Source organism: Gambusia affinis, linkage group LG12 (assembly GCF_019740435.1).
Source record: "Gambusia affinis linkage group LG12, SWU_Gaff_1.0, whole genome shotgun sequence".
NCBI classification, from domain to species: domain Eukaryota; kingdom Metazoa; phylum Chordata; class Actinopteri; order Cyprinodontiformes; family Poeciliidae; genus Gambusia; species Gambusia affinis.
This window is the reverse complement of record NC_057879.1, coordinates 6442501-6470165: the sequence shown is the minus strand read 5'-3', so window position 1 is coordinate 6470165 and position 27665 is coordinate 6442501. Positions and strand designations below refer to the sequence as shown.

At 40.9% G+C, this 27665-nt stretch overlaps 1 protein-coding gene across 16 annotated transcripts in view; it reads left to right on the top strand.

Annotated features, from left to right (window-relative positions):
• The window catches only part of ctnnd2b (catenin (cadherin-associated protein), delta 2b), a 185682-nt gene that overhangs the window by 30214 nt on the left and 127803 nt on the right, over positions 1–27665 (top strand). The window contains exon 1 of one of the 16 annotated variants that reach the window (XM_044134900.1): positions 1796–2111. The exons of 14 other annotated variants lie outside the window; for them this stretch is intronic. The gene's annotated coding sequence lies outside the window, so the exon portion shown is untranslated. Of the gene's footprint in view, positions 1–1795; positions 2112–10016; positions 10166–27665 lie in introns of those variants that run through there. One more of the 16 variants, XM_044134899.1, reaches the window with a different exon arrangement.

Genomic DNA, 27665 nt, shown 5'->3' with positions numbered 1-27665 from the left:
CACACAGTGAGAACAGTAGAGTTGTGCTGTGGGGTTTTTAATATAGTGTATGTAGATATGGGATTTCAGCGGAGCGTGCACAGAGTTCTGATTAAGCGCAGACTTCATGAAACCTCCGGGCAGCGTCTTTCCACGGTCATGATGCCTTCCTGATGGACAATAAGCAGCTTCACTGGAGCAGACAAGTGACTTGCTTAAGGGAATTCATTTTTCAGACGAGGTCAGATGAAACTTTAATGTCACCCACTGAGACGTCAGGTCATTAAAGCAGCAAAGACCGAAGTGTTGCGAGGAAAGAATGCGACAAAAGGATGAGACGACATATAAAGAGGAGCATGTACATTCAAATACATGAGCTTTGCTTCAGCGTACACGCGTCCTCTTTATGTTTGGTAGGACTTCGCAGTTTGGTTTGTGTTAAAATTGCTACTTTCTGAGGCATCGCAATGTGACATTTTGGAGGAGACGTGTGGTTAATCGGAACATCCACAGTCATTTCTTGCTCAATGAAGCAAACAGTGCGTATGAGCACAGTGCGTTCAAGATTTAGCTTGCCATTGATGCAGTTGGCTGTGGCATTTGAAAATAGCTTTCAGCTGACTGAACAATGAGCTGCTTGACAAAGGGGAACAGAGAGAGAAGACAGACAGAAAGAGACAGGAACGGATATAGAAAGAGCTAGATTTGGATAAGATGAAGAGGACCTGCATATCCTCTGATTTGCTCCGTTCAGCTAGATTACAAACTTTTCACAGCCTCCTTTTGTTGTCCATCCCCGCCGTGTTAGAGGCTTTGTCCCGATTTGGCATGTGTGTCTGCATTTATTATGTTGTTCCCAGCCACTTCAGCACTGAAACAGGAGTTCCTCTCCTCTCTTTTGGTGGCAGAGTGAGATTTGCGCGAGATTTGCTAAAGGTGAGACGAGTCGGGAACACAACTTGTTGTAGCTAAACATCATTCCATGTTAACAAGCTCCAATAATGTGCGTTAGCGACAATGATGAATGCTTTCCACAATGTAGAATAGGCACAGGAGGCAAGCCAGGGTGAATAATTTAATTTAAAAATATCATAAAACATGACTTGCAATAAACAAGCGAGAGTGGGAACAAACGGGGGATCAGGTACATGAGGATTACTGGAGAAACCAGCAGGAGGTTCCTCTGGTAATCTCTCTCTCTTGCTGAGAGAGTGAGAGAGAGAAAGAGAGAACCATGACGACAAAGAAATAAATAGATATAATCTAAAATAAGTTATTATGATAGGACTAAAAAGGTTTTTGGAGTCTTTTATCACAGCTTGTTTACTCTTAAACTAGTCATTTTATTATTTTCGGAACCAGCGGATATTTTTGACGTTTTCTTTTGAGATTCTAAACCAACTCTCCCCACCCCCCTCCCCTACACCGCACACATACACACATTTTCACTATTTTGATCATTTGGTTTCAAATTTACATGAGTTTGATATGCTTTTCCAGCAACTAAACTTCAGACCAGAACTCTGAATGAGACTAATTTATTTATTTATTTGATTATTTACTGTCCAGTTGAGTGCTGAGGCTCCTTCTGCAGAGCACTCCTGTTTCCCAGCTGTTTCTGTGCCTCTGATTTCCTTTCCTTATAGGATTCCCTTCCGTCACCAGTGAGTGGCGCTGTTGAAACTGGTACCCGAGTCGTCAGTCAGTCTGTCTAGCAGGGATGGGGTAAGGACGGGGGGGGGATGTTTTATTGTAAGCTAGAGGAGAGGAGTGAGAGTGAGAGAGATAGGGAGGGGAAGCACCTCTGCCGCTCTCCTTGCCTCCTCTCCTGTGCGCAGTGCTCCGGCCCGACCGCTCCTACCTTCCCTCCTCATTTCCTCTCCACAGCTGTCTCTCTCTTTCTTTCTTTCTCTCTCTCTCTCTCGTGCGCGCTCTTTCTCCCCCTTTCTGATGCTGGCTGTCCTTCTCTCACGCCACCGAACCGGAGGAAACCCTTGGCAGGGTTGGAATAACTGACTACCTGTTTTGCATGGTCTGAATTTTCGGGAGGGGGTGATTCTGCGCGTCGGAAGGAGGAGAGTCGAGAAGGAAGAAGGGAGGCTCTCCATCCCCGGGGGAGATTTGATTTTACAGTAAGCACGCGCAATGTCATTCCAGCTTCCTCTTTTCGCTCGTCTCGCACCTCCCGTCTACGCTAACGCTTGACGGCGGGGAGGAATCGCTAGAATATGACAGCCTGTTGGGAATATGGCCGGATGTTGAATTTCTACTTCGGAGTGTACGCCAGATTTTTTTTTTTTTTTTTTTTTTTTTTTTTTTTGGTGTGATACGAATTATGCTTTTTTTAATTTTTCTTGTCTTGTTATGATGTGCTAAAAGAGAAGAGGTGTGTTTGCATTGATCACCCACCCCCTCACCTTATCGCATCTCAGCTTGCCGTGCGAGGCCGAGGTGTGTGTGTGCGTGTGCGTGCGTGTGTGTGTGTGAGACAGAGAGAGAGAGAGAGAGAGAGAGTGGGGGGGGGGGGTTGTCGGGGGACGGAGAGATGTTATGGCTGCAGCTAAAAACGCTATTACTTTGTGATTGACCTAAATATGAGCGATATTTGTGAGATTATCACGCGTGACAGCGACCCCGGCACGCGCTGGCTGCACGCCTTTGTGCAGCCCTTTGCATTGGGGACGCCTGGACGCTGGGAAATGTTTCCATCGGCCATGAAGCATGTGCACGGTTAAAGTGCACCTTTGCTGCTTGTGCGCTGTGGCTCCGGCCTGCCTGTCTGCCTCTGTGCATGCTCCGTGATGATAAACTAGAAAACACACTTCCGTTGTCTTTGTAATCAGTCTCAGGCTGTTATTTTTTATTTTTATTTTTTTTCATAAACTCCCTGATTTTGGAGAAACGTATCCCACTCATTGTGTCTCCAAGATGACTGTGTTTGAAATCTTCGTGTTTGCTCTGTTTAATGTCTGTAAGTCGGTATACATGGAGGGCTCTTTGTGTATTCTGGGTTAGCTCTGCCTTTCAGTTGGATATATTGCATCATGATCCTCACACAGACGCTGTGTAAACTGGGTAATGGGGTCTAATAAGACGCAAATGTGATGCATAGCATGGAAAAAAGGGTCATGTGCTGGCTTGCAAATATTCACAGTTGATTATTTTGGTCATATTACCTCCACAAGTGTCCGTGATTAGGATTTTAGACCAACACAAAGAAGTGCATACATGTGAAGTGCAAAGATAACGACGCTTGTCTTTTTGTGATATCAGATTTAAACGGCAACCTTGTCACATAATCTCCACTGGATTAAGTTGGGTACTTTGCGTGGACCAGGATTTTCCTGGGTTTAGCACCATCTCCCCATCAAATCAAACAAAGGCAGCATGATGCTTCCACCTCCACGTTTATGATTGGCATGTTATGGTTGTCTTCCACCACTCAAAAAGCTGTTTTGCACATTGGCCTCAGTTGACCAGAGCATCGTCTTCCTTGTGTTCATAGGGATTTTGATGGCTTTTCCAACAATCTTTCCACACTTCCACAAAGGGTATATTGCTTAATGTTGAATTCTTGCTGTTTAACTAAAGAGCTTCAGTTGGTCTTTAAAGTCTTCGCAGATCATCTGTATTTGTGCTGAGATAAAAGCAGGTGAAGTCTATTAAGATTCAGGGCTTCACATCGGTGCTAGATTAAAAGGTTCTGGACTGCTTTTGAAAAATACTTCGCTATTCTATCTACATTAGATATGCTATCTATATTAGATATGCTATAAAACAGTTTCCGAGTCATAAAGTCTTTATATTACTTATGAAAACACAAATTAAGCTTGCAAAGTTTTTTTTTGTTGCAAAATGACAACTTTAGACTGCAAAATTATTAAAGCACAGTCTAAGTTTTATAGACTGTGCTACTCCAGCTGTTAAAAAAAACACTTTAGGATTCATAATTATTGCCCAAATAATGTGAAAATCTCATCTTGCCTCATTCTAATAATATTGTGTGTACCGTCTCGTTTAATGAGCTGGATCGTTAAATCTCCAATCACATCCGACTCCTAGACAGACAGAAATCCTGTTTGATTGTAGATCTTTTAAAACTTCAGCCACTGCTTTTATGAGCTTGTGATGAGGATTTTAATTTATTGGAGATGTAAAATAATGATAACCTTTACCTTTAAAGGCCACTTTTCCCTTAATTAGCCATTTGGCTCAGAAACTAGTGGATGGTCAACAGATTTGATCACATAACATGCTTCATACAAAGCCAGGAAAGACATCTAATGTTTGGTATGTTGTCTAAAATGTAAAATACATTTTTGCTTTCAGATGTCCTTGGGCAGGAACTTACTTTGGATTCCTTTCTTCACACCAAGTTGCCCTTCGACAGTTCATACCTTGATTTTATATTCATGAAGAGGAATTTTCTTAACAAACCCTCTCGTACTCCTGTACTGAACCATTGCGGTTAATTTTTCTTGCTAGTTAAATATTTTATTCACATTGATTCATATTCATTGAACACATTCAAATCTTAGCTATATATATTTTTTTAAATGTAGTACTTTTCTCCTATTTCCACTGATTGTGGTTCTGATCCATGTTGGGGGCAGTCAACTTTAATATAACATGAGATATTGTAACCTCTGACCTCTGGTGGCTTATGGATAATCGATTGGGGTTACTTAACCATGTTGCCTTGACATAGATTCTAAGTAGACAATAAAAAAAATCACTGTTAATCGACACTTGTCAAAGCAAAAATGTCCCCAAGGCAGGTACAAACTGACAAATATTTCTTACATCACGTCCAAATAGGGGACGACTCCAGGCGGCTCTGCTAATCCCAAAACTAGAAAAATATAAAATTGAGAAAAGGGCAAAAGGGTCAGCATCCTTATATAAAAAAGGATATTCTTCATTATGTGCTTGTAGTAAACACTTTAATGCCAACATTTATTTCTCCGTGTAGCAAACTCAAATAGCTAACTTCCTAGGCTGTAAACTACAGCAACTGGTTAGCTTAGCAAGTGTTTCCCCTGTGGAATTAAACGGCTTAGAAAAATACAAAGTCGAAATTGCAATTTGTGATCAAAAATAGACTCTAATGTGATGGGAGAAAAATGCTGCACATTATCCAGAAGGAGATCTCCTCGCTCACAGCTGTATAGTCACCAAAAAGATTTTTTGTCAAGATTCTTTGACCTCTTTTAACTCTTGTGGCAGCATAATTTTAATGTGGAGGGTCAATGGACTGTGTGGTTGCCACAGCAACAGTACTTTGTTCTCCTTTTGGTTGTGGAACTCGAACTCTCCCATTGATGTCATGTTTTTAATTCTCTTATAGAGGTGTGGAAGTTTTTCCTGGTTCTTTTGTGGCCTCCTGGATTAGTTGTTGATGTGCTTCTGGAGTAATTTTGGTAGGTTGGGCAATCCTGCGAAGGGTTGACACTCTAGCGTGTTTTATTGTTGCTTTTGTTGATAATGGCTCTTCTTTTGCATGAGCAAAAGAGTCCAAAACCCTTAGAAATCCTTTTAATGCTGGTAAATGTCATTGGCTGTCCGTCATCTTTTCTTCCTTTAGCTCATGTTGTCAGTGAAGTTCTATTGTACTGGTTTGAATAAATTTGGCAAAATGAATTGAATTCAGCTTTATGTGTGGCAGAAGTGCTAAAACAGAATCAAGGGGCATATACAAACAGTCTCTTATATCTTTTGTGAACCCCCAGAGGATCTCTCTATCTAGGTTTGGAACCACTAACTAGCATTTTAAGATCTATCTTTACCGCTAAAACATTAACTGCTTCTTATGCTTTTGTTTTGCGACCGTTTTTTTTTTAAATTTAGCGCTCATAAAGAGACAGTTTGTTCGCCGGCTGCTTCAAGCTACGTAGGCCACGTCTCGAAGCTGTTAAAGCGCACAGGTGAAACCGCCAGCCGCTGTTCTCATCACACAACGTTGCACCGATCAAAGAGCTTCTTTTCCCTAATGTTGCGTTCCCGTAACACTCTGAGGCACGGTTACAGGAAGCCAGAAGTCTTTAGAGTACATTCATCTTTTAGTCTGGGACAAGAATAAAACCCCCCCAACACCACCCCACCACCGCCTCACACTTTTCCAGCCCCATCCTCAAACTTTTTTCTCCCTAATTGCCAAGGATTCATGGTAGATGGTAGAATGACCCGCGGAGCCTCCCTGGAGGAGAATCTGGAAAAGTGATGCGCTCTGCCAGTGGTTCAGCGAAGCCCTCCGGAGCCACGTTGCCATCCCTTTCAAAAGGTTCGCCTCCCCCCCCGTTCGTCTCGAACAGACGTCATTACGCTTTTATGATCGTGATCATAAAACAGATGTGTTAAAAAAAATAACACAAAAAATGTGTCATTGCCATTAGTGCACGTTTTGTGTTCATTTTAACACACAATGTGTTAAAGTTTGCACAACATTATAACATACTGAAAGTGTTGAGTATTTCAACACATTTTTGTGGAAATCTGTGTTTGTCAGGCAGAATTTACGCCCTGCTGACATCAGATTGTGTAATTCCTCTCAGTGGTAGTTTCCAGCATTTTCTTTCTAAAATGGTTTTCAACATTTTTTTTTGGTTTAGTATTTAGAAAATTTTTTATTTCATCTAAAAATGGAATAATTATTATTATTATTACTATGTTGTGGCTGGAGTTAATGACTTTATAAATGATGTATATAAAATATTTTTGTACTGCGTTGTATATGTACTCATCTTCAAAACTAATATGCATTATACATTTAACTTTTTTACCTAATTTTGTTTGATAAAACCCCACCCAGACAATTCTTTAACATTTACAATAAATATAATTAGAAATGGCTACGAAACTTTAGCTGACAACCTCACACTGGCTGATATTTTGTTAGCTTGACTTTGAAGACAAAAAACTCGTTGACTGGCGAACTAATTGATGATTTGAATTCTACTTGTACATATGAACTACATATTGTAGCTGTCGCAAAACTTATCGTTGTAACACACGTATTTAATTTTAATAAACGTATGCATTTTTTTAATATTCTCATATGAAAATGTCCATTTTTATTTGACCTAATCTATGAAAACACATTTTACACACGTGTGTGCGTGTGTGTCAAAGTGACACATTTTAACACACGTTTGTGTTGATTTTTCAATGACACAATAGTTGTGTTACAATGACATACACATTAATATGTGTATGTCAATAGCGACATGTGTTGTCCCCGAGCTGATTCGGCGTGTGAGAATTTAACACGTCGTGTGTTGCTTTTAACACATCTGTTTTAAGATGGGACATATGTAATGTGGACAAACTTCAAAAACTTTCGCTGTCTTTATTCAGTGTTTTGAGGCGATAAGTGCTCACTGTAAATTCAGTCTGTCTCACAAAATATACCACAAATAATTCACTGATCCATAAAGTTTTATTAGCTGTACGTTTCTGTGACAACGCGTTAAGTCTAAGTCTCGACTCTATTTCAGCTCAGTGTTTCTTCACGTTGGCGGTATATAATCACCCACACCGCTGGTAAATCTGACATAATACCAATAATGTATTTCATTTCCACTAGATTATTGTTAAGTCACGAAGCTGTTCTCCTCCCTCTACTTTTAATGCGAACGCTAAATAACTTATGAACATCCGTAGTCTAACGTGATAGAAAACGACAATGAGGTACAACTGAGAGCCATTCTGTTGCAAAACCAGTCACTATGTGAACCAGCGAACCATATGTCTAACCTGATAATCTCTGTTGATAACCTTGTTCAGGAAAGGAGACACGGGGGGAACAGGAAGGCTGTGTGTTGCCAGGTCTTTGTATTCCAGTCATGATAGAACCTGATTCATATCGCAGCATGCGGCTCTCCTCTTTGCATCGGTGAGGCGGGATGTCTTGCCTGGTCGACAACGTCCATTTTTTTTAATGTCTTTTTTTTAAACTGTAAAATCACTGCAAGGAGAAAAAAACAGTTGGTGGAAAAGGGAGGACAAGTAGGAAGGGGGTGGGTGTCATTTTTAGTAAAAGGTTTGGTTCCTGCAGAGTTTCTGCTTCCACCATTATGATTAAAAATGCTGTTACTGTGAAACCCTGTTTGTTAGTTCTCAAAAACAAACTTGTTTTCAGTTGGACTTCAGACTAATATTATAAGGAGCAAGTCGTTTTGTTTGAGTTATGTGGATTCAGTCATGAGTCACTAAGGCAGATCGACAAATTTGCAGATGATACTTTCTTTTTTTTTCCGACTCCTTTTTTGACATCTTAACCTTTTAAAAACGAATACTATGAAATAGTACTTGCCACCTCGCTCAGTTTTGTATCAGACAAATAAAACTCTCTATTCGTTTGACGATTTTATTTGTTGAGCTATCCAAGCCAATCTGGGATGTGAAGAAGCAAGTACGCGCCTCCCAAAAAATTGCCTCAGCAATATTCATTAAATGTTTATGCTGCATTGTATGACTCAATCCTAGTTATTGGAGATAATTTGTCTCTGTTTCTTTCGTGCTGCATGGGCCAAAGTGTGCTTCAGTTTCAGACCATAAAGTGGTGGCTTGACATTCTTCTCCAGGATTTTCAGCGGAGAGCAGAGTTTGGTTCCAGCAATTACAGGAGGTTGTCCAGGCCCCGAAGCGTTACCAGCACTAGAGCACCATATTTGTTGGTGTAATGCTGTTTTTTTTGTTTTTTTGTCCTGAAGTGCTGTTAATTGAGATGTAACAGTACACACATCTTCAGGAAGGTTACATGAGACAGGCTTTTGTTTTTGTTTTGGTCAGTAATGGGTTTTGTGGTGCCAATTTAGAAACATTTGTAAGGAATCTTTGCGATATTTGCGCTAATATACGACGCTAAATGTGACTTTTTGTTACTCGCCGTATCAGTTACGGACTATAACTTCAAGTAAGACTGAGGCATCGGTCACTTAAGCTCAATGTTTTTGACCAATTTTGAGAAAATTTGCAGCAAAGTCAGAAAGAAATATGAAAATTTGTTGAGTGTGTAAGAATTTTTCAGATTTGTGAAAAACTGGAAGGGAACATATTGATGTAATTTGGAGTCTAGAGGGCCACGTAGACCCCTATGCCGGGCCAGATTTGGTGCCCCGGACCTTGAGTTTGACACCTATCACTTAGCGCTTTACATGTTTTGCTCGATTCTTTTGTGACCGCATGGAAGAGTTGTCAGTTGTGCTCTTGGAGTAATTTTGGTAGATCGTTGACTGATTTCTAAATATGCCTATTTTTAACCCTTAATTGACAGGAGACTGATATAGCCTATTTCAATGACTTCTAATCTTTTCTGGAACTGGTATGACACTTTGCTCATTGAAAAATGTCATGTTGTCAGGCGAGTCCTACTCTAGTCATTTCTCAAACATGTAAATGTGACAAACATTAGAAACGTGTGATATCTATAAAGGGGCAAATCAAGACAGTGTGAGTATGAACTAACTTCAATTTAAACCGTATCTGCAAGATAGATTCTTTCAGAATAACACAAAAACAAATTCTCCTGCAAAATCACTTGACATCTGTTTGCCTTCCGTTTTTTTCGCTGTGGATAAAAACAGACGTTTGAGCAAAATCTGTCCCATTCTGTGCAGTAAAATGACATTTAGTTCGGCTTCATAAACACACAAAGCAGGCCTCCTCCCGCCCAGCCAGAAGGTCGCAAAACTATTTTAATCACTGCAGCACATCAGTGAATTCATGGTTAATTGACAGGAGTCTTTCGTTTAGCCGTGAACGCGCCACGCTCTCTGTGTTGTTCCAACCCAGCATGTCGTTTTTTTTTGTTTTTTTTCTCCTCGTCTCTGGCAGAATCGGCATCCTTCGCGTTCCTTCGCCGCTGAGGGAGACGGTAGCACTCCTCCTAATCCACCTCTCGTCGCACTGCTCACCCAATCAATCCCCCACGGAGGCGAGCCGAGCGTTGCCAAGCCGTGGTTTGCCAAATTGCGGTTGCCCGGGAAACGCGAGCTACAATTTATTTATTTATTTGCTGTGACGTCAGCACAGGTTGTGTGGCGGCAGCGGTTTGGACCGCAACAGGACCGGCCCTCGTTGGACGTAATGAGCTGGACTCCGCTGTCATGACGATGACTCTTCGTGTCTGTGAGCGGAGGTCAGCGAGGGCTGGCTCACAATCAGCTCGGAGTGTGTCAGCGAGGCGGTGAGTGGGCTGCTTCTGGACTTCCTCACAATATGCCGCCAAAATACATTCAAGTTTGCGGCTGTAAATCTGACATGTTTAACGTGCGCGAGCACCTTGTGTGTGTGGTGTACGTCTTGCCACCATACAGTTGACAACGGAGTTTATTCCACACATGTAGACTGGTCACGATAACTATGTTTGCTGGACGATAAATTGTCCCAGTAGTCATTGCGATATCAGATAATACCGTTGTTTTGACGTCATTTTCAAACAGTACAGTGATCATGGCAAAAATATAGCACGTTTGTCTTCTGAGAGACCAATAAATTTTAATGTTGTAAAGAACAGTTAACACCTGAGCTGGAGGATTTTTCAAATATGCAAAATAAAATATGACAACCCCAAAATAAAACAAACGTGTGCAACGGAAATCATAAATTAAATGTAAACAGAGTTAATAATCAAAACGGAAATTATAATTTTAACTTTCAATTGCTTATTGCAACAGGTTTATGTTGATTGCTTTTAATGGAGTTCAAATGAGTGTAGCTCAGACTCCCAGTAAAATGTAAATGGATGAGAACCGGGGTAGACGCATGCACACACTCACTACATCTACATGAACATCTTCCCTCTCCTTTCAGAGCTAAATTTGCTTCTTGTTTATGTACAAATACTAAATACTGTAAATGCTGTATTGTGCTTTCTGAACAGTGCGAGGAAGCCAGGTTACCCTGAGAAAACCCATTCATATGTTGGGAGAACATTCTCTTACCCCCCAATAAAATAAAAAAAAAAAAAGAGCAATATGTTGGAAAAAAAGAACTAGAATATTTCAAAAAGTGTTTATATTTTATCACTATTTAGATTATTTTGCAGTACTACAGCAAAACGTGAGACAATTAGCTTTCAATTGGACCTCATTTATATTTAACGCAGCAGATCCTTTATTCAACTTTAAACAAGGCATCAAGGTTAACTCCTCACAATAAACATCTGCTTGTTATGGGCTTTAAAATCCTTGCCTTCTTCTGCTCTTTATTTACCCTCCTTAATTCCAGCAGCTTGCTCTGTCAGACACACAGACAAGCCTTTCTAGATACATTTACCAGCACACTCCATTATCCTGACATGACATGTGGTTCTTGTAATATGTATGCTCAGCATGCCCTTGTTTCCTTGCGTGCGTGTGTGTGTGTGTGTGTGTCGGACTTGGTGGGTGTTGGAGGACCGTCAGCTGCAGCCCGACAGCCGTTCTTTGTTCTCACTCTTCAATATTAGTGGGCCTTACATAATTACAAATGAGCTTCTTATCCATATTGCTGTAAAAAAAAAAAAAAGAGAGAGAGAGAGAAAGAGAGAGAGCCATTCTGTCCTGTGGAGATTTTGGAGCTAAATACTTATAAAACAGAAAATAAAAAAAGAGAAATTAACTGCACCCTGGTTACACTATTTTACCGTCGTCACCCTGAGGTGAACAAGCTTCTCTATCAGTTGTTGTCTGTTGTCAGGAGGAGATTCATTTTGGAAGATATTTCTAGAGATGCACCAAGCAATGGACCAATGTTCTCCACATTGGCTCTAGCAGGTTATGTCATAACTTATTTTCGTTTTCATTGAAAATTCATAAAAATCTTTGGGCTGGAAAGGCTTCAACCAATAGCGACTTTCTTTAGGTTATTATAAGTCAGGTCAAGGTTGGTATCTTACAGCTGCATCTCAGTAAGTCAGAATATTCTTTATGCAAATTCTGGATGCAAATTAATCACTTAGTGATGGATTCTCTTAACAGAGTGTTTGTTTCTGTTAATTTGGACGATTATGGCTTGCAGTTGGCGGAAATGCAAAGTATTATTTTCAGTACAGACATTATGTAATGCTTTTAATACAGGAGTGTTGTTTTGTGGCCTACGCAAATCACGGGGAAAGACTGCTGACCTAACAGTTGTCCCGCATACGGTCATTGATGAGGAGGTTGAGATCCAAAAGGTCACTACATGTCAAAAATTTTAATACTTTTGACAAAATGTCCTATCCAACCAAATCAGTGGAATGTTAAGTGGAAGGAAATGTGTTGTATTTTCTGATCTTGTAAGCAGTATTTGTCAAAATGAACAAATAGATCATTTGGGTCCAAAAAATAACAAGAAAACGAGTTTCACCCCTTGAATTGAATTACTGAAATAAACTTTCTTTTTAATGATCCTCTAATTTACTGAGCTGCAGCTCCATTATGTCTTTGCGTTTATGTGAATAATTATGTAATTTTTTGAAGTTAGTTGGGTTTAAAGTCTGTTATTTAACCCGAAGCATATTTTCTCTCATTTACGCAGCGCAGTGCTGAACTCATCAAAACTTCAGAATCAGACAAAATTCTCAACGTGACATCAGCCGTGTAAAGCCACATCGGTGCACTTCAAGACGTTTCACAGTTAGCGGGGCGCTTTTTGGTGTTGGTGAAACAATTTTTCACCACTTTAACACAAATTAGATTGTTATTTTTTGGCTTTATATTTCAACCCACTTCCATTGTCCGTTGAACAAGGACGTTGCGAGATGCGTCTTGGCTTTGCCGAGTGCAACTTTCTCGCATTGTTTCTCTTTTGCGGCTCAGTTGTTGCCGACACATCAGCGCGGTTGGTGCTGAAAACTGCATCATTTCTATGGATTTTTTCGCTTCAGGCTGCGTCCTTGATTGTTTTCTGAGCAGTAACGTTTCGCCGAAACAGAACCTTAAATGCGTGAAAGTTGACCACTCAACCGATTAAACCCCGAGAAGGTTGAGAGGTTCTTCGCAATGGCAAGCTGGGTATATCTAGTCTTCTTGACTTGTATTTTATGTTTTTTTTTTTTTTTTTAGCATTCTGTATCCTTTAAATGGCATTCTTAGGTGCCTGCAGCTCTCATTAGTTTCAAACCTTTCTGCAGGCATTTGCTGGCTGGCAGATTCTCTGTACGTGCGCGGCAGAGGAAGTGGCGGCTGGCCCGTGTGCTTCTCGCTTTGTCTGGCTTTTAATGCCTCTTCATTCACCGCTCTCGCATCCAGCCAGCGCCCCGACACCCGCTAGTCCTCCTCTTTACCTTAAAGGTTTGCGCAGCACTTTGCTGTTACATTCAGAGATTTCGCGGAGCAGTATAGGTCGCTGGATATTAGTATACTTTAGGGTATGCATTTATGACATTTCAGCTCTGCTCTTAAATTGATTTGTATGTCCAGACGAAAGTATTGGTCTGATTGTTATGGAACGCCCTCTGTGACCCGTGTCTTATTCTTTTGTGCGACTGAGAGCTTGACATTTTAGGTTTCTTGTGGAATTATTTGCAGATATGTTATGGCTATGTTCTACTTTATGTTGACAAAACATGTCACATAAAAATAACTTTAAGTGTGTATAAGAGCAATTGCAGCTGAAGACAGCCATTACATATAAAAAGGAGCGTATGGGGAAGGAAATAAATTAGCCACTGTGACATCTTTTATCGGATGGTGGACTTTCGTTTTGTTTTGCTTTAGTTAGACGTTTTTCTCATTTTGCACATATTCCATGTTTTCAATCGCTTTGATCATTGCATTCTTTGGCGCCGTGTTGCTGTTGATTAGTTGGGAGACTTGGATCTTAGGGGAAATACAGGCCAACGTTTGCAGAGCACAAATCTGACTGGGGAAGCCAAACTTGATGGATAGATATAAATACTGGGCAAATTTAGAAAAACCCCATAATATTCATGATGTTCCTATCATAAAGGCCCAAAGACTTTGTGCAGGTTCACTTTAGGGACTCTAAAGGTGCAAGAGATAAGAGAAGGTTTTAAATCAAAGCTTTTGTGTTAGTACTCCATATTGCGTTTCAAATGCATCCCTTTGTTTCACTTCACAATTTTGTGCTAATTTTTTTTTGGTCAGTTATATGAAATGGCAATCAGTGCCTCCAAATCCGAGGCCATGGTCTCGAGCCGGAAAAGGGTAGTGTGCCTTCTCCGGGTCAGGGGGGGTGTCCTGCCCCAAGTGGAGGAGTTCAAGTATCTCGGGATCTTGTTCACGAATGGGGGAAGAAGGGAGCGGGAGATTGACAGGCGGATTGGTGCAGCATCTGCCGTCTAGCGGGTGCTGTACCGGTCCATTGTGGTGAAGAGAAAGCTGAGCCAAAAAGCGAAGCTCTCGATTTACCGGTTGATCTACGTTCCCAACCTCATCTATGGTCATGAGCTTTGGGTCATGACCGAAAGAACGAGATCACGGATACAAGCGGCCGAAATGGGTTTTCTCCGTAGGGTGGCTGGGCTCTCCCTTAGAGATAGGGTGAGAAGCTCAGTCATCCGGGAGGGACTCAAGAGTAGCTCCTTCACATCGAGAGGGCCCAGTTGAGGTGGCTCGGGCATCTGGTCAGGATGCCTCCTGGACGCCTCCCTGATGAGGTGTTCCGGGCACGTCCCACCGGGAGGAGGCCCCGGGGAAGACCCAGGACATGCTGGAGGGACTATGTCTCTTGGCTGGCCTGGAAACGCCTTGGGATTCCTCTGGAGGAGCTGAAAGAAGTGGCTGGGTAGAGGAAAGTCTGGGCCTCCCTTCTGAAGCTGCTACCCCCGCGACCCGCGGAAGAAGATGGATGGATGGATGGATATATGAAATCCCAAAGCATACATCAATATTTGTGGTAACAAAAAAAAACCCGTTCAAAGCATTATATTAAAAAAAAATAATCTTTGCTACTGAAGATCTGTACTTCTGTCTGCAACAACTTTTTTTTCTGACCTATAAATCCACGATAAACTCCCCCCCCCAAAAAAGCCTCACTTTTTTTCTCCCCCCCTCCGGGAATTGTTGATGTTGCTGTGCTGTACGTGGGAAACATTAACCGAGGCAATTAGCTGGAAAGGTCTCGTTATGAGATGGTTAAGCACAAAGGAATCGGTGCAAATAATGAGGGTGTTGTTTCCAGTTGCTGCCTCCGATACAAAGCCCTCCTCCTTCCCTCCCGCTCACAAGGCCACACCCGCACTGCTGGGTCTCTGCTCCAGGTTTGGGATTAACTGGACACAGGGTCGTCATTGATCCGCCCGCATGGACATACACAAACACAGATCCGATCAATAACCTACCTCTTACCCACTGTTAACGAATGAGCTCAGAGAGTTTCATCAGAGTCACACTTACTGCCACGTGACATGATTATATTTAACCCCAAGCCTCCTTCATGCGTCTGGAAACTTATTATTTTACAAATGGATTTTTTTTTTTTTGGCATCAGCTTATCTGGGACTCTGCAAAGTTGTTTTTTGTTTTTTGTTTTTGTGCAGTGACCAAAATGATATTTTAAACAGCTTTGGTGTCAGACAGATAAGAGGACATGCTCACGTGGGAAATGGTTGAAAGTGAAATGAAATCAGAGGTGCTTTTTATAGCTGGTGTGAGACAGCTTTCAGACCGAACTGTGCCGAACCGAAGAGTTAGAAAAAAATAAAATAAATAAAAATTCTCTGCCACATAAAGCTTCCTTTTTGTCATTTTCCTGGAGATATTCTCTTGAAATCCATTCGGCTAACCCTCTCTACATACCAGGTAGAGGACAAACAGAACTGGCTTCTGAGGACGACTTGAAGGAAGTGTTTCGTTTTGTTTTGGTTTTTTTCACGTAGTGCATTTTAAACTTTGGATTGTAAGGAGTTGCCAGGTTGAGCTGGTGACTAAGCAATATGTCTGAGTGATTAAGAGACTTCCTTGGCTGCAGGTCAAATCGCTGCGAAGCTTTCCCTCCGCTGGCTAACATATCATACTCCATGCGCTTCAGCGTTGCAGCCCAGCGCTGGGAATTCCTTCACTGGGCTTCTCTCAGCTGCTGCTGTGACATAAAAAATGTGTCCTTATGTATTGTAGCCGCCAGGCTGAATTAATGAATGTCATTGATTTGTTGCAGTTATACAACATTGTGTCCTGAGCTAAATGTCTTTCCAGCTTAATTAATGGAAACCATTGATTATATTATGATAGGCTTAATGGAGTTTTTTTTTTTTTTTTTTCTGGAGTTACGTTGATGTTTCACCATAGGCACATTTCACTGCTAGTATCTTTAAGTTGCAAAAGATAACAAGGTTTATGAAATTGCTTTTTGAAGTCTTTATCGAGTCTTGAACATGGCTCCTACAAATGGTCTGGAAAAAATATGGGAGTATGGAACCACTTAGCCTTTCTAAGCACTAGCGCATGATTCTCATCTCCCTTCACTGCTCCGTCTGGGATTTCTGCCATTGAAGAGGATTTCTCCTTCGGAATTTCAAGCAAGCCAATCAGTGAACAGAAGAAGTGAATAATAATTTTTTTTTTGTTTGATTGTTTGTTTTAGAATTGTAGTTTGCCTGTAGTTTGGCAAAGGCAGCGGTGGAAGTGAACAATCCGTTCTCTCTTTGCAGTGGAGGATGGTTGTTTGTAGCACACGCAATTTCCGGTAAGCTTTATAGCGTGCATTCCATACGTCCTGGACAAACATTAGCATTTGGGTTAAATTAAAAATAAATTTTTGTTTCTCAATTGCCGAGGGCCCATACCCATTGTTCAAACATAGAACAATGGGCTGCTCTTCACCAGGCTAGGACTTAGCACTCTGGAAAAGAAAACTAAGAATAGGAATACTTGTATTTTCAGATTTACTTCTCTTTATATTTATCCATCCAGGCTGCTGATTTGATAGAATTTCAACTTGAGAAGAAATTAATGTGAAGTGATTAAAATTTTTGTAAATATAACTTCAACAGCTGATGTGGTGGGTTGCATGGAATCGTGCTTTTACGATTACTATGATGTGATTTGGCTTTTCAACCTGTTGGTTTCCTCTAGTGCAGTGGTCCCCAACCACCAGGCCGCGGACCGATACCGGTCCGTGGACCAATTGGTAGAATAGAAATAATTAAATATGTCCCTTCTATGTATTGAGTCTGGAGGAGCTTTTATTTTGAAAATCCTAAATCGGATGCTGTCGGTTACGTCTTGTGCGCCAACATGCAGCAGAATGTGTAAGAAATCATTCTGCTGCATGTACACCTCCCCTCCCCAACCCCCGGTCCGCAGAAAATTTACGAAGGGTTGACCAGTCCGCTGTACTAAAAAGGTTGGGGACCACTGCTATAGTGCATGTTAAAGATCAGAAGATCAAATGAAAGAAGCTTTGCAATGCAGTCTCATTGGCACTAGAAAGGACTATTGATCCTGGTCATAACTAATCTGACAGGATCTGTTTTTATCTCTAATAAAAGGAGAGTAAAAACATATTGCAGCTGTGCTCAATTCGTGTTGCTAGCAGTAGAACCGCTAACTATTTGTTTGTGGGACTCGAGTTCCCACAATATTTCAATTGATGAAGCCCCATCATATTTCTTGTAAAGGTAAAGTCTGATTTGTAAAGAATTATCCAGTTGCCTTCAGCAGGTGCCTTCATCTGCTGAAGTCAGTGTGTGGTATTATTGTAGGAAGTCCTTTAAGCCTTCCACCCTGTTGTATCTATGTTTGAAACTCTTATTTTGAAGTTAAACATAAAGTAGTTCTTCAAGTGAACTGTGATGGAGTGGTCAAAAATACCGCTTGTTACAGAACATTTTAGAAATCTTTAATTGTTTGTGTGGCAACATTTCAGATTGTTGGCAGAAAGAAAAATATTTTCAGCAGCTAACAGTTAGCCACAAAAGACTCCATGTGCTTCAGTGCTAGCTATTGGGGATAAACTAAAGGGCCATTTCAAAATGGTTTTTCTTATCTGATCAGACCTTAAGGTAATAAAAAATTCTCCACAGTTTGATATTTATAAAGCCATTTTCTCATTTTGCCAGGAACAAGAACAAAACAAACAGCAAAAATATTGAAACAGAATATTTTCTCTTTTTTCCGCAAGCCATTTCAGACTAGTAAGTCGGGTACATCTCATTTTCTACATTCGGTTGTCGATATAACGTGCCAGGTTCCAAGATGCTGACATACAAGAAAAGTGTAGATAAGGCTGAACGGTTTTGTGAATGATGTCCGGACAGATCCGGCCAAATTACGACTGAGAATTTGACACAAATTGGAGAAATCAGCTGGCCCGGCCTGACCTCCGCAATCTTGAGAAAGCGACGATCAGCAGGACAAATGGCAGCGCATGTTTTCCCAAAGCTGGCATACCAGTCCACCTGTGCAAAGCTTTATCTGGTGCTTGTAGCCTTGTGTTGCTCTGGTTTTGTGTGTGAAAACCACTCTATGTGTATTAAAAATTAACCCAAATTGCAACCCCTGTTGTTACCTCTGCTTTTAGCATCAAGTACAGCTTTGTTGTAACATCTATCGAGGCATATGTGGTAAATGTGATCCATTTCCCAACATTTTCAGTTTTCTACAATCTACTAGATGTTTACTCTATATAACTAAATATATATTTAAGGCTTTAGTTTTCTTTCTGTTCTGAATTTATGTAGGGTCACTTTTAAAGGGGCAGTATTATGTACTTTCCAGGTACATAGTGCCATTTCATAGCAAAATCAACCTTCAGTTGATGTAAAAACGCTGCATATCTAAAATAACTAAAGAAATCTCACCCGCAAATTGACGCCTTGAAATTGACCTCTATGTCATCGCAACAGTGCTCCTCTGTTTTGCCGTTTGCAACCGTTCTTGGGGAAACGGTTCGTATGGTACGCAGAGCAGATGTGCAGTTCCGCCAGGTGTTTGCTGATTGCTGCTGCCGCTAGTCTGGAGGAGGCGAGCGGGGAAGGCGGAAGCTCGGATGGAGGCGGAGCTTTGTGGAAATGGGCAGAGCATTGTGTGAGCAAGCGTTTAGGCACCCCTGAATGGCTACCACGGGAGATTAGACGGATTTCTCAAAAATACATGAAAAATATCAAAGCAATGGATATGTTTTTGATGAGGAAGAGACATTATGACATGATAGAAAGCTCAAAAAAGTTAATTTACATAATACGTTCCGGGCCTTTAATACTAATGTGACAGAGAAAAACAGTTTCTGAAACAGTTGCTGCTTTTTGCGGCTAAGTAAACATGACTTGGTATTCTCTGTTGGAGCTGGCCTACATTGGCATATTGCGGCCTAAAACATGTGACTGTGACCTGGCCTCTTGGGACAAGGCATTCAGGAGGGAAGAGGCGGCAGGAGAGAGGCTATTAGATGGCAGAACAGGGAATGAAGGAAGCACAGAAGGATGCAAGAGGCTTTATGTGTGCAGTGAACATTCTTCACCAGTGACTGTGGGAGCCAGTGACACATGAAATATGAGAGACAGCAGCTCTCTCCACTATTTATAGCCCTGCCAGAGAGAAAAGGGGAAGATAAAGCGGCCACACCACTTACACTTCAGGGCAGAGCTGGCATGATTATTTCATTCGCTTAAGAGGGAAAAGACGAGTTGCGACCGATTTCTTTTCTCTTTTTTTTTTTAGCATGCGCATATGTCTCTGCAGCAGCTTCAGATGGTCCGCTTGGATTTGTGAGCACAAATGTGTCATCGGTACAGTGAAAGGTGGCTAAATAATCCTCCGACTTTCCTTTTTTTTAAACTCTCAGCCAAGCAGTCGCTCGGAGAGGTTGCACCAGTTGCCGCCTTATTCTTTTTGACGCGCCAGTTTAAACCTGTATCTAACTCTGCAAAACAGTTTTGAACAAACTCCCCAAAATGTCAGAGCACTGCTGGGAAATCAGCAGCATGTCCTGCTCTGTGGGAGAAATGGTGACAGGAAGCCAAGAAGAAGCAGAGAGAAACGGGGTTTGCCACTTAGATAATCCTCACTGGTTTCTTAACAAGATCGCTGAAGGTTTTTTTTTGTTCTTCTTCTTTTTCTTTTTAACACGTGGCTCTGTTAAAGCAGGTGATATCCTACCTGCTGTAGATAACTTTTGTTTGACATCTTTCATTTAATTCAAATCCAGAGTAGTTGAGGATGAGGTTACCTGCTAGTCCCACGGGGATCACCTGAACCGTCTTCTGCAGTTTTAAAATATCCCCAAGCAGAGCTAGTAACCCAGATGTTATTTTGTGAAAAGGCTGTTATTTGGACAAAACCTGGTGACTATTCATAGTGAAAATAGAGAAAGGAGGCGGCACACCTCTGATGAATTTTTCTGCACGTGTGAGAATGAAACACGGCGAATGTTTCCGTCAGATAAACTGATGTTAACGTAAAGCGGTGTGAGAAAAAAACATTACTGTAGTTGTGGTTTAAGTGAATGTTTTGCTAAAATAATTTAGATTTACACAAACTATAAATTTAAGAAGAGTTCTCCATTGCAGGTGCTTGAAACCTTTTAGCAGAACCTGCCTTTCAGAACCTTGCCACGACCAGAAGCCATAAAAACAGTCGACACTGCTTAAGCTAAATTATTGGGAGTCATGAGGCCAGCCATTAATAAAAATCGATGAGTGTTGTTTGGAGAGCTGTCATCATATATCAGCTGCTCTGTCGTCCCTCTATGTGAGATGACTTCTGTTGGCGTCATCCCCAACTGGACAGTAAACTGGAGCTATCAGGTCCAGTCAGGACTTTAGATTAAATGAATTAAAATGATAGGAAATATGGGCTGGAGATTTGTCGTATCGTTTATCATTTATCGTGATAAAGAATTCAGGTTTGTCGTTGTCGCAATAAATTCCAGTTAATGATGTTTAAAACATCCTAAACCTGTTTGTGTTGTCGTGACAATTTTCTCCACTGTTTTTTTTTTTTTTTTTTTTTTATGAAATATTGATAAGTGTGAAAATATGTGTGCAGTTTAGTGATACGGATCACACTTCTTTATGCGTATGGTGTCCTAAAGAAGCACATTTGCAAATGGGTACGTTTCTCAAGAAGTTCTTATCGCCTCCCTTCCCCAAAAAATAAAATAAAAAAATAATAAAAATTGTACAGCTGGTTGCAAGTGAGACAAAATCATATTTCTAAATGCTTTGAAACCGATTTATTTTTATTTCTTTATTTATTTTGTCCCCCCCTGACATATCGTCAGTTTCTCGCTGTGCTCCAACCGGCGTTGCGCCGTCGTCCTGGCTGTGTAACGCCGTTGATCTCGCTCTTAGACGTCTGGTCCGAGGCAGCAGCAGCCAAAAAAAAAAAGAAAAAAAAAAAAGCCGGCTGCTGCTCTTTGATGCTACTTTCCATAAGCCATTTCGTCTGTGATGTCATTTCTTCGGAGAAAAGCCCTTCAAAGTCGACCCGATGTATTATGCATGGCGCTACAGTAGGTAGCCAGCAGTGCTCTGGGGTGGTAATGGGTGATGTTCAATGCGCTGAGAATAGCTATGGGAAGCCTTTGTACTGAAGGCTTCTACTCAAGATGAAATCCTCTGTGGTCAACTTTTCTTCTTTTTCCCCCCCCCCCCTTCAAGCAAATATATGTCCCATTTAAGTTGTGGATGGATTACTCTTTCTGCTGCGGATGTATCTATGAACTTACATTAATTCGATGTACTGTGAAGCTTGGAGCTCTAATGTTGACCTTCATAGATCAAAACAACACAAATCCAGATGTGTCATTTATGTTTTTCTATGAGCGGATGTTTTGGGGGGGTTTTTAAACTCTGTTTTAATTCATCAACTGCTTCTATCATAAACCAGACTCTCAAGGACTGAAATGTGGGTGCTAAGTCTTTTAAATCAAGGTCTACGAGCTAATGGGTTTGTGGGATCTGTGGATTATACAGAATAACACATTGCCTCTGTATAGACTTAAGTCACCAAAGTTAATTATGCTGGTAACCAAGATACTTAATGATTTCTTTTTTTTGTCTTTCTCACGGTACATCCTTTACAAAGAGTTTCCATTTTGTAATTGTGACGCTGGAAGAAAAAACATTGATTCCCACCCACGTCTGACAGGACCCATGTGTCAAGCGAAGAAAATACTCACATTTTCTGGTCTTTGTATGGAAGGGAAAATGTTTTTCATCTAATTGGACCGAGGGTCTCAGAAATCTTGGCAAATAGTGAAAGAATAAGCCGTCCTTTAGACTTTTAACTTAAAAGTCTAAAGTCTTTTTGACTACTTTATTTCTGTTTATCCATTTTTTTGTGCATTTATGTGCAGAATGTTCCGCTCGGACATATTTTAAAGAACGAATTTAAAACTCAGCTTAATCATACATTCCTGTATTTCACAAACATGTCAGTTTGTGAGGTTAAATAAGTTTTTAGAACCTAAGGAACCCCACCACCCAATGGGGGCAATGATCGTCACCCGCCTGGCTTCCCTTGCTAATTATAGTCCGCTTGCAAAAACAGCACAATGCGAAAGCGAAACGCACCAAGCAACATAGTAAAGTCCACTTTTATTTCAGACCAAACAAGTGGAGCAAAGTACGGAGCACCCTGGAGGACATGGGGAAAAATTTGTCTGTTTCGTTCTCTCGTAATAATGTCCTGATCAGTTCATGCGGCATATTTTAATACCGAAAGTCTTTGTTGCTGTGGCCACTGTACTTTCTGCTGTAATATAAGGTTTTCGTAAGACTTTTTCCAATGTATGTCAATATCTCGTTTGTGAGATATCTGAAGTTTTATATCTTTTTCTTTAGTATAAAAATGCACCACTAACTTATGTACAAAATGCAAAAGCAAAACAGGCCAAGCTCGGGCTTCCCACCTCCCTTCTAAGACCTAAACAGAAACTTTCCGTAAGAAGGAAAGAAAGAAAAAAGACTGTTTACTATTTGGACTATTTCTGAGTTACTTTCATTGGGTAATAAAGTCATTTCTGACTGTTTTGATTGTGCCTCTTTTTGTTTGTAGTCCAAATGGTTTAAAGGGTCGTTTTCATGTGCAGGTCCATCTCAGCCTGACACAACCAGACATAAACATGCCGGGAATAAATCGATTTCCAGCCAGTGTTTCGCACCAAAGAGTTAAGAGTCCACACATTTTCACCGAGGCTCTTTATATGTGTATATATTTGAAATTTTAAATCCACATTTGTGACTGTATACTAAATGTATTTGCGATACCTGCAAAACTTTTGCAAGGTAATGAGGAAAAAAAACAAACATTTTCCGCCATGTCCCTAGGGGGCTCCGTACCAAAGGGCTTTCCTGGTGTGAAATAAAATATACATACATATATATATATATATATATATATATATATATATATATATATATATATATATATATATAAATAACTCACACTTAAATTTCACAAGAATTTACAAAGAGGTCACATACAGTTTTTAAAAACATACATAATCCTTTTAATGACACTAGGCTACCATTTCTTTCTCTTCAACCCACGTTCATTACGACACAAATGGGAACTGATTAGCTTTTTTGTCGACTCAGATGCTTCCCATCCAGCGAGTGTCTCCTGTCATTTAAGTAGACCAACTCCAGCTGATGAGCTTGAGACTTGTGTTTTCTTCTTGTTGTTTCTGGAAAGCGTGGGAATCGCTCCAGTTTGACCGAGGATGTGGCCGCAAAAAAAAAAAACAAAAAAAAAACTGGTTTACCACCACTACTAACATAACTCTCGGCAAACCCCCGCCCCTCCTCCAGTTTGGTTCCGACAAAACTCTGGCATCCGCTTCGCAGAGAAAAGCCACACTTTGACCAGCACAGCTGACTCTGAGGTGATCCAGTCTGTAACTTTCCTCCCTGAATGCTCTCGTTCACCAGCAGCTCTGTCACGGTGCCTCTTTTGCTCCTGTGATCAGGCGGCTTGGATTCCTCTGTGGGCAGAGGAGAATCTGAAAGTGTCTTTCCAGCATGTTTATTGTCGCAGTCGTAACCTCTGTAATTATACCATGTGACGGAGACGCTTGTGTGCAGAACTCAGCCGGAGGATCTGCGGAAATATGTTTAATTCATGATGCCCGTTGTATTTTTAGCCGCTCGTTGTGAGGAAACAGAGTTGTAGCGTTAAACAATTGCCATTTTGTAATATAGGGGTGGGGAAAAAAAAACAACTGTTTTTCATTTGGTTTTTACTTCTGGACATTTCCCCCTTGGAGTGTTTGAGGAGAGATTTCTCGGGGCTACGCGCCTTTTCATGTTCGTTTATGTCAAGGAATCTCTACAGGAGTGTTCTTGTTTATTTAAATTTGGTTACAAGAGAGAGCAGATTTATTCAATTTTGAGATGTATTTGCAAAACTGTATCTAAAGTCTATGGATTGTTTTACGTCTCTTGATTCAGGCCCAGGTGTAAGTTTTTTAAAGTAAATCTACAAGACTCAGATTTCCTAGTGAGATTCTGGTCTACACAAAGTCACTCAGCCTTACTGGCAACAAGGTTACTGGTGTTATAGCACACAGATTTCACAAGATAAATTATTCTGCAACTCAAAATACTAAATATTAAATGGTCCCCTCCTTTACTTCCTTCCTTCCTTCCTTTCTTCTTTCTATATAATAAACCCAAGTGACTGAGAACTCTGGGTAAAGACTGGTAATTTTAAAATCATAATCCTCTACCTTGTGATAATAAGGTGAATATTAAAAGTTGATGGTTGGATGTGTAGATCAATGGAAATATGGATAGGCCACCCTAAATATGGATAGATGGATGGATTTGTATGTGAGAGAAAAGACAAAAATGCAATAAAACAAATGCAAGTAGGTTGCAGCACATTTCCTACAAGTAGAAACAACCGCTCTGTGATTATTAAAGTAAACATGTGAGATGCAAACAGATTTAATAAACCAGTAAGCCTGGCTACTGTACGATATATAGATAGAAGAACAGAAAGTGTGGCAGAGAAACCAACATTTCCACCAAGCCAGTGACCAGGTGGATCAACTTCGCCACAATGGAAGCTGATTTGCACTAAAATGGCTGCAGTTTGGCTGCAGAGCACAAGCGAGTGTTATGAGCAGCGATGAAGCCAGTTTTTACGTCTCCAACCGGAGCCGTGCAGACGAGAACAGCGGTAGAAGGGATCTGGGTTTAGTATCGCTTTCAAAAAGCCTACAGCTTTTTTTTGAAAGCGATACTAACGGCGTTGCTGTGCTCCAGAGGACGGTCCTCGGGAGTACAGCAACGCAAGGTCAGGCTTCCTGTATGCACATGTGAAGCAGAGGAAGAGAAATTCAAAGAAACAGTAAGAAGAAAGTGAAAGGGCTTTGGGATTGTTCTCCCTTTCATTTCCATCTTTAGATAACGAAGAAGCAAATAAAAAAAAAAAATGTTTTTCTTTTCTTATTCTCCCTCTTGTTAATATTTAAAAAAAAAAAAACCCTCGAGGGTTCGAAACGGTATCTGTTTTCATAAAAAACAGAAAAATGTACAAAACGGAAAAACAGGACTTGTGTGAAAAACTAACAATGGCGACAGAAAGATCTAGAAGAAGACGATACAAAAGCCCTCGCCTGCTGCTTGTTTACGCAAGGAATCATCGTTTGAAGGTGGTTCACGCTTTCTGGAACCAGAGATGAGTGTCAACGTGACACCAGAGATTCGGTCCAACCGGTTGGTGTGAAGCTGATGATGGAGGCCACCCTAATGAAAAGGAATTACTAATTATGTGCTTAATGAGGGTGTTTGCATCTAAAGCGGCAATAAAAGATGTTTATGTCTACATGGCAGGGTTCAGTTAGCACTATCTAAGCAAACTAACCTCATAAAAATATTACTGGAGTGACCAAAATTTTTTTTTTCTACCAGTTTCACATAATATGGCAAATACACAGAGTCACGATGCGGTAAAGCACCACCCGCCGTCATTACTAAGGCGACGCTGTTTTACAGCTGAATTTAGTAAACTTTGTGTCTAAGCAGCCAACTGTGGGCATTTTTGTCTTGAATCTACCACGAAACATCCATCCCAATCCAGCCCTAGTTAATAGCTAAAACATCCCTCCACTTAATGACTGTGTAAAGTCAAGGTCACCGATGGGGTGGTCACTGAACCTACCAGTCAGTGTGTGTGAAAACCGTGGCGCATCCTGAGTAAATGAACAGAAAATTGGGCCGCTGCCAACGACGACGCTTCACATGATTCTGTCCGCAAGTGATCGCATTTGTTTTTCCAGTGATTAGCACCTCAGTAATTGCCTTTGCTGTGATTTGGCACGTGCTGGTCTTAAATCGAGCACACGGCGCCACCTGTTGGGCGTGCTGGTTCTGAGGACGCCCCTGCGGATTGCTTGACGGGCTCGAAGAAATGACCTGCTTGCGAACAGTGAATGCGGGAGATTGTTACCGAGACACAACATTACCCACTTCCCTGCTCTCACACTATCTCAGTCCGTGGTATGTTAGTTGCCTCCATCATGTGCCGAGCAAAGTATTTATATATTCAGTGAACATAGTCCTCATTTGAGAGAGAGAGAGAAAAAAAAATGACAGTGTAGTAACTGTTTTCCATTCCCCAGATGCCGCATCCTCTTGACTTTTGGTTCCACATTTACATCTCACTGCGATTGTCTGAACTCACTGGAAGACCAGCTTGCCCTCACTCCCTGAAGATTACTCACTCTTTCTGTCTATCTTGAGCACGCAGACACCTGGTTGTTTATTTATAGCCGTCTTCTGTGCCTCGCGGGGTTGCCAGACAGGATTAAGTGAAAGTATTTGACTGATTACAAAGATACAAAAGTTTAACAATCTTGCAGAATTAAAAGTTGTACCTCCGCCTTGCCAGGTAGTTTGGTAGCCGAATCTTAACCAAGTAGTTTTTGACGTATTAGCAGAGTTATTCCTACACCTCACCCACTTGTGTCTGGCTCAAAAATCATTTGAAAGAGCAAAGTGTGAAAAGCATGTAAATAAGAGAAAAACTTGCTGCCATTAGGCCCTTACTGCCTAAACCTGATCATCTCTTCATCACTCACACGTTAATGGCTGAACGTTTTGTCCTCAAGGCGAATTTAGCACACCATAAGAATTCAAGAGAGTATGAGAGAAGGCAAATTGTGTTGGGCCAGACAGCTGACTCAAAGCATGTCCAAGACTGCGGTTCTTGTGGAGTGTCCATGTTATCTGCCTCCCAACAAAGCCGCACAAAAGTCAGGGTGCCCTGCTGACCCCTAAACCGAACGGAAGAAACCAAGGAGAAGGAGAAACCAGAAAGAAACCAAACCGAAGGAAGCAACGTTTTGCTCCAGGCGATGCTTTCTTGGGAAACCATCTATTTGGTTGGTATTTTGGCTCATATCAACTAGCTTTATTGCAGACCCTTTTATAGAAAAAGCCCAGTTAACAGTTTTGTTACAGTTTCATGAGTTTTATTTCTGAAAGAAGTTGATTTGGAAACATGTTCTATTGGCTGATTTTGTTATTCTTTGTTCCTTATATAAATTATTGTCATTTTGATCCTTAAAATACCAACATTTCCTCTTAACTTTATATTTTGGACCATCTGATGACGTAATTTTGAAATATTAAATGATAGTTTATTCAGTTACTCAGTGCTTCAGTAGATTTTTTTTGTTTTGTTTTACCAAAAACTTGTTTACTCTTTCTTGAGCAATTTCTTGGATGGCTGCTTCTTACTTTTACTTGAGTACATTTTTTGAGTACACTTCCACCAATGAATTGTGTTTGTTCCTGTCCCTGCGGGAAA